Source organism: Aulostomus chinensis, chromosome 4 (assembly GCF_037954235.1).
Source record: "Aulostomus chinensis isolate RoL2024-O1b breed Wild chromosome 4, RoL_Achi_v1.0, whole genome shotgun sequence".
NCBI classification, from domain to species: domain Eukaryota; kingdom Metazoa; phylum Chordata; class Actinopteri; order Syngnathiformes; family Aulostomidae; genus Aulostomus; species Aulostomus chinensis.
The window spans coordinates 28655920-28661919 of record NC_141323.1 but is presented as its reverse complement, the minus strand read 5'-3'; the positions used below and the strand labels follow the sequence as shown (position 1 = coordinate 28661919).

Genomic DNA, 6000 nt, shown 5'->3' with positions numbered 1-6000 from the left:
ACCTAGAGAAAAGTACTGCATCTGCCATCTGTCTACTTCAAATTAACCACTGCATGACATTCCATTCCAAAGCTGCGGAGGGCGCTTCAAGAAAAGGTGTGTGAGGGAAGCTCGCTCATGCTGGTCCCCAAAGACTCAAAGCTGCCCTTTCCTCACAAAGAAACCCAAAAGCTTACAGCACCTGGTATTCCCAGGAAGTCTCCCATCCAAGTACTAACCAGGTCCGATCCTGCTTAGCTTCCAAGATCAGACAAGATCGGGCGTGTTCAGAGTGGTATGGCCGTAAGCCCTTGACTCTTACACACATGGGCTCAATATATATTTCACTCACTTTACAACCTCAGAAAAAAAGTGAAGCGCAAAAGCCTCAGGGTCTTTTCACACGCCAAATAGGTGTCCTGTCAATAAAAGAAAAGAATGTTGATGTCATCTAGAGAAAAGTACTGCATCTGCCATCTGTCTACTTCAAATTAACCACTACATGACATTCAATTTCAAAGCTGCAGAAAGGCGCTTCAAGAAAAGGTGTGTGAGGGAAGCTCGCTCATGCTGGTCCCCAAAGACTCAAAGCCGCCCTTTCCTCACAATGAAAAAAAAAGCTTACAGCACCTGGTATTCCCAGGCAGTCTCCCATCCAAGTATTAAACAGGCCCGACCCTGCTTAGCTTCCGAGATCAGATCAGATCGGGCGTGTTCAGAGTGGTATGGCCGTAAGTCCTTGACTCTGACACACATGGGCTCTATATCCATTTCACTCACTTTAAAACCTCAGAAAAAAAGTGATGCGCAACAGCCTCAGGGTCTTTTCACACGCCAAATAGGTGTCCTGTCAATAAAAGAAAAGAATGTTGATGTCATCCAGAGAAAAGTACTGCATCTGCCATCTGTCTACTTCAAATTAACCACTGCATGACATTCCATTCCAAAGCTGCGGAGGGCTCTTCAAGAAAAGGTGTGTGAGGGAAGCTCGCTCATGCTGGTCCCCAAAGACTCAAAGCTGCCCTTTCCTCACAAAGACACAAAAAAGCTTACAGCACCTGGTATTCCCAGGCGGTCTCCCATCCAAGTACTAACCAGGCCCGACCCTGTTTAGCTTCCGAGATCAGACGAGATCGGGCGTGTTCAGAGTGGTATGGCCGTAAGCCCTGGACTCTTACACACATGGGCTCTATATCCATTTCACTCACTTTACAACCTCAGAAAAAAAGTGAAGCGCAAAAGCCTCAGGGTCTTTTCACACGCCAAATAGGTGTCCTGTCAATAAAAGAAAAGAATGTTGATGTCATCAAGAGAAAAGTACTGCATCTGCCATCTGTCTACTTCAAATTAACCACTGCATGACATTCAATTTCAAACCTGCGGAGGGCGCTTCAAGAAAAGGTGTGTGAGGGAAGCTCGCTCATGCTGGTCCCCAAAGACTCAAAGCTGCCCTTTCCTCACAAAGAAACAAAAAAGCTTACAGCACCTGGTATTCCCAGGCTGTCTCCCATCCATGTACTAACCAGGCCCGACCCTGCTTAGCTTCCGAGATCAGGCGTGTTCAGAGTGGTATGGCCGTAAGCCCTTGACTCTTACACACATGGGCTCTATATCCATTTCACTCACTTTACAACCTCAGAAAAAAAGTGAAGCGCAAAAGCCTCAGGGTCTTTTCACACGCCAAATAGGTGTCCTGTCAATAAAAGAAAAGAATGTTGATGTCATCAAGAGAAAAGTACTGCATCTGCCATCTGTCTACTTCAAATTAACCACTGCATGAAGTTCCATTCCAAAGCTGCGGAGGGCGCTTCAAGAAAAGGTGTGTGAGGGAAGCTCGCTCATGCTTGTCCCCAAAGACTCAAAGCTGCCCTTTCCTCACAAAGAAACAAAAAAGCTTACAGCACCTGGTATTCCCAGGCGGTCTCCCATCCAAGTACTAACCAGGCCCGACCCTGCTAAGCTTCCGAGAACAGACGAGATCGGGCGTGTTCAGAGTGGTATGGCCGTAAGCCCTTGACTCTCACACACATGGGCTCTATATCCATTTCACTCACTTTACAACCTCAGAAAAAAAGTGATGCGCAACAGCCTCAGGGTCTTTTCACATGTCAAATAGGTGTCCTGTCAATACAAAGAAAAGAATGTTGATGTCATCGAGAGAAAAGTACTGCAACCTCCATCCGTCTACTTCAAGTTACACGCTGCATGACATTCCATTCCAAAGCTGCGGAGGGCGCTTCAAGAAAAGGTGTGTGAGGGAAGCTCGCTCATACTTGTCCCCAAAGACTCAAAGCTGCCCTTTCCTCACAAAGAAACAAAAAAGCTTACAGCACCTGGTATTCCCAGGCGGTCTCCCATCCAAGTACTAACCAGGTCCGACCCTACTAAGCTTCCGAGATCAGACGAGATCGGGCGTGTTCAGAGTAGTATGGCCGTAAGCCCTTGACTCTCACACACATGGGCTCTATATCCATTTCACTCACTTTACAACCTCAGAAAAAAAGTGATGCGCAAAAGCCTCAGGGTCTTTTCACACGTCAAATAGGTGTCCTGTCAATACAAAGAAAAGAATGTTGATATCATCTAGAGAAAAGTACTGCATCTGCCATCTGTCTACTTCAAATTACACGCTGCATGACATTCAATTTCAAAGCTGCAGAAAGGCGCTTCAAGAAAAGGTGTGTGAGGGAAGCTCGCTCATGCTGGTCCCCAAAGACTCAAAGCTGCCCTTTCCTCACAATGAAAAAAAAAAGCTTACTGCACCTGGTATTCCAAGGCGGTCTCCCATTCAAGTAATAACCAGGCCCGACCCTGCTTAGCTTCCGAAATCTGACGAGATCAGGCGTGATCAGAGTGGTATGGCCCTAAACCCTTGACCCTGACACACATGGGCTCTGTTTCCATTTCACACACTTTACAACCTCAGAAAAAAAGTGATGCGCAACAGCCTCAGGGTCTTTTCACACGCCAAATAGGTGTCCTGTCAATACAAAGAAAAGAATGTTAATGTCATCAAGAGAAAACTACTGCATCTGTCATCTGTCTACTTCAAATTACACGCTGCATGACATTCAATTTCAAACCTGCGGAAAAACGCTTCAAGAAAAGGTGTGTGAGGGAAGCTCGCTCATGCTGGTCCCCAAAGACTCAAAGCTGCCCTTTCCTCACAAAGAAACAAAAAAGCTTACAGCACCTGGTATTCCCAGGCGGTCTCCCATCCAAGTACTAACCAGGCCCTACCCTGCTTAGCTTCCGAGATCAGACGAGATCGGGCGTGTTCAGAGTGGTATGGCCGTAAGCCCTTGACTCTTACAAACATGGGCTCTATATCCATTTCACTCACTTTACAACCTCAGAAAAAAAGTGAAGCGCAAAAGCCTCAGGGTCTTATCACACGCCAAATAGGTGTCCTGTCAATAAAAGAAAAGAATGTTGATGTCATCAAGAGAAAAGTACTGCATCTGTCATCTGTCTACTTCAAATTACACGCTGCATGACATTCAATTTCAAACCTGCGGAAAAACGCTTCAAGAAAAGGTGTGTGAGGGAAGCTCGCTCATGCTGGTCCCCAAAGACTCAAAGCTGCCCTTTCCTCACAAAGAAACAAAAAAGCTTACAGCACCTGGTATTCCCAGGCGGTCTCCCATCCAAGTACTAACCAGGCCCAACCCTGCTTAGCTTCCGAGATCAGACGGGATCGGGCGTGTTCAGAGTGGTATGGCCGTAAGCCCTTGACTCTTACAAACATGGGCTCTATATCCATTTCACTCACTTTACAACCTCAGAAAAAAAGTGAAGCGCAAAAGCCTCAGGGTCTTATCACACGCCAAATAGGTGTCCTGTCAATAAAAGAAAAGAATGTTGATGTCATCAAGAGAAAAGTACTGCATCTGCCATCTGTCTACTTCAAATTAACCACTGCATGACATTCCATTCCAAAGCTGCGGAGGGCGCTTCAAGAAAAGGTGTGTGAGGGAAGCTCGCTCATGCTGGTACCCAAAGACTCAAAGCTGCCCTTTCCTCACAAAGACACAAAAAAGCTTACAGCACCTGGTATTCCCAGGCGGTCTCCCATCCAAGTACTAACCAGGCCCGACCCTGCTTAGCTTCCGAGATCAGACGAGATCAGGCGTGTTCAGAGTGGTATGGCCGTAAGCCCTGGACTCTTACACACATGGGCTCTATATCCATTTCACTCACTTTACAACCTCAGAAAAAAAGTGAAGCGCAAAAGCCTCAGGGTCTTTTCACACGCCAAATAGGTGTCCTGTCAATAAAAGAAAAGAATGTTGATGTCATCAAGAGAAAAGTACTGCATCTGCCATCTGTCTACTTCAAAATTAACCACTGCATGACATTCAATTTCAAACCTGCGGAGGGCGCTTCAAGAAAAGGTGTGTGAGGGAAGCTCGCTCATGCTGGTCCCCAAAGACTCAAAGCTGCCCTTTCCTCACAAAGAAAAAAAAAAGCTTACAGCACCTGGTATTCCCAGGCGGTCTCCCATCCAAGTACTAACCAGGCCCGACCCTGCTTAGCTTCCGAGATCAGACGAGATCGGGCGTGTTCAGAGTGGTATGGCCGTAAGCCCTTGAATCTTACACACATGGGCTCTATATCCATTTCACTCACTTTACAACCTCAGAAAAAAAGTGATGCGCAACAGCCTCAGGGTCTTTTCACATGTCAAATAGGTGTCCTGTCAATACAAAGAAAAGAATGTTGATGTCATCGAGAGAAAAGTACTGCAACCTCCATCCGTCTACTTCAAGTTACACGCTGCATGACATTCCATTCCAAAGCTGCGGAGGGCGCTTCAAGAAAAGGTGTGTGAGGGAAGCTCGCTCATACTTGTCCCCAAAGACTCAAAGCTGCCCTTTCCTCACAAAGAAACAAAAAAGCTTACAGCACCTGGTATTCCCAGGCGGTCTCCCATCCAAGTACTAACCAGGTCCGACCCTACTAAGCTTCCGAGATCAGACGAGATCGGGCGTGTTCAGAGTAGTATGGCCGTAAGCCCTTGACTCTCACACACATGGGCTCTATATCCATTTCACTCACTTTACAACCTCAGAAAAAAAGTGATGCGCAAAAGCCTCAGGGTCTTTTCACACGTCAAATAGGTGTCCTGTCAATACAAAGAAAAGAATGTTGATATCATCTAGAGAAAAGTACTGCATCTGCCATCTGTCTACTTCAAATTACACGCTGCATGACATTCAATTTCAAAGCTGCAGAAAGGCGCTTCAAGAAAAGGTGTGTGAGGGAAGCTCGCTCATGCTGGTCCCCAAAGACTCAAAGCTGCCCTTTCCTCACAATGAAAAAAAAAAGCTTACTGCACCTGGTATTCCAAGGCGGTCTCCCATTCAAGTAATAACCAGGCCCGACCCTGCTTAGCTTCCGAAATCTGACGAGATCAGGCGTGATCAGAGTGGTATGGCCCTAAACCCTTGACCCTGACACACATGGGCTCTGTTTCCATTTCACACACTTTACAACCTCAGAAAAAAAGTGATGCGCAACAGCCTCAGGGTCTTTTCACACGCCAAATAGGTGTCCTGTCAATACAAAGAAAAGAATGTTAATGTCATCAAGAGAAAACTACTGCATCTGTCATCTGTCTACTTCAAATTACACGCTGCATGACATTCAATTTCAAACCTGCGGAAAAACGCTTCAAGAAAAGGTGTGTGAGGGAAGCTCGCTCATGCTGGTCCCCAAAGACTCAAAGCTGCCCTTTCCTCACAAAGAAACAAAAAAGCTTACAGCACCTGGTATTCCCAGGCGGTCTCCCATCCAAGTACTAACCAGGCCCTACCCTGCTTAGCTTCCGAGATCAGACGAGATCGGGCGTGTTCAGAGTGGTATGGCCGTAAGCCCTTGACTCTTACAAACATGGGCTCTATATCCATTTCACTCACTTTACAACCTCAGAAAAAAAGTGAAGCGCAAAAGCCTCAGGGTCTTATCACACGCCAAATAGGTGTCCTGTCAATAAAAGAAAAGAATGTTGATGTCATCAAG

At 46.4% G+C, this 6000-nt stretch overlaps 9 non-coding genes and 5 pseudogenes across 9 annotated transcripts; all 14 read right to left on the bottom strand.

Moving 5' to 3' along the window:
- Positions 1 to 169: 169 nt before the first annotated feature.
- On the bottom strand, positions 170 to 288 carry LOC147265546 (5S ribosomal RNA; annotated as a pseudogene).
- Positions 289 to 597: 309 nt separating this feature from the next.
- Positions 598 to 716, bottom strand: LOC147265545 (5S ribosomal RNA; annotated as a pseudogene).
- A 309-nt stretch (positions 717 to 1025) lies between these two features.
- On the bottom strand, positions 1026 to 1144 carry LOC147265544 (5S ribosomal RNA). The gene has a single exon (XR_015115458.1). It is a non-coding gene; the product is annotated as a 5S ribosomal RNA (ribosomal RNA).
- A 309-nt stretch (positions 1145 to 1453) lies between these two features.
- Positions 1454 to 1562, bottom strand: LOC147265543 (5S ribosomal RNA; annotated as a pseudogene).
- Positions 1563 to 1871: 309 nt separating this feature from the next.
- Positions 1872 to 1990, bottom strand: LOC147265542 (5S ribosomal RNA). The gene has a single exon (XR_015114389.1). It is a non-coding gene; the product is annotated as a 5S ribosomal RNA (ribosomal RNA).
- Positions 1991 to 2300: 310 nt separating this feature from the next.
- Positions 2301 to 2419, bottom strand: LOC147265541 (5S ribosomal RNA). The gene has a single exon (XR_015115306.1). It is a non-coding gene; the product is annotated as a 5S ribosomal RNA (ribosomal RNA).
- Positions 2420 to 2730: 311 nt separating this feature from the next.
- Positions 2731 to 2849, bottom strand: LOC147265540 (5S ribosomal RNA; annotated as a pseudogene).
- A 311-nt stretch (positions 2850 to 3160) lies between these two features.
- Positions 3161 to 3279, bottom strand: LOC147265539 (5S ribosomal RNA). The gene has a single exon (XR_015113515.1). It is a non-coding gene; the product is annotated as a 5S ribosomal RNA (ribosomal RNA).
- A 310-nt stretch (positions 3280 to 3589) lies between these two features.
- On the bottom strand, positions 3590 to 3708 carry LOC147265538 (5S ribosomal RNA). Its single transcript, XR_015115482.1, has one exon. It is a non-coding gene; the product is annotated as a 5S ribosomal RNA (ribosomal RNA).
- Positions 3709 to 4017: 309 nt separating this feature from the next.
- Positions 4018 to 4136, bottom strand: LOC147265537 (5S ribosomal RNA). Its single transcript, XR_015115598.1, has one exon. It is a non-coding gene; the product is annotated as a 5S ribosomal RNA (ribosomal RNA).
- Positions 4137 to 4446: 310 nt separating this feature from the next.
- Positions 4447 to 4565, bottom strand: LOC147265536 (5S ribosomal RNA). Its single transcript, XR_015114003.1, has one exon. It is a non-coding gene; the product is annotated as a 5S ribosomal RNA (ribosomal RNA).
- A 310-nt stretch (positions 4566 to 4875) lies between these two features.
- On the bottom strand, positions 4876 to 4994 carry LOC147265535 (5S ribosomal RNA). Its single transcript, XR_015115305.1, has one exon. It is a non-coding gene; the product is annotated as a 5S ribosomal RNA (ribosomal RNA).
- Positions 4995 to 5305: 311 nt separating this feature from the next.
- LOC147265534 (5S ribosomal RNA) lies at positions 5306 to 5424 on the bottom strand (annotated as a pseudogene).
- Positions 5425 to 5735: 311 nt separating this feature from the next.
- On the bottom strand, positions 5736 to 5854 carry LOC147265533 (5S ribosomal RNA). Its single transcript, XR_015113402.1, has one exon. It is a non-coding gene; the product is annotated as a 5S ribosomal RNA (ribosomal RNA).
- Between the last annotated feature and the right edge of the window lie 146 nt (positions 5855 to 6000).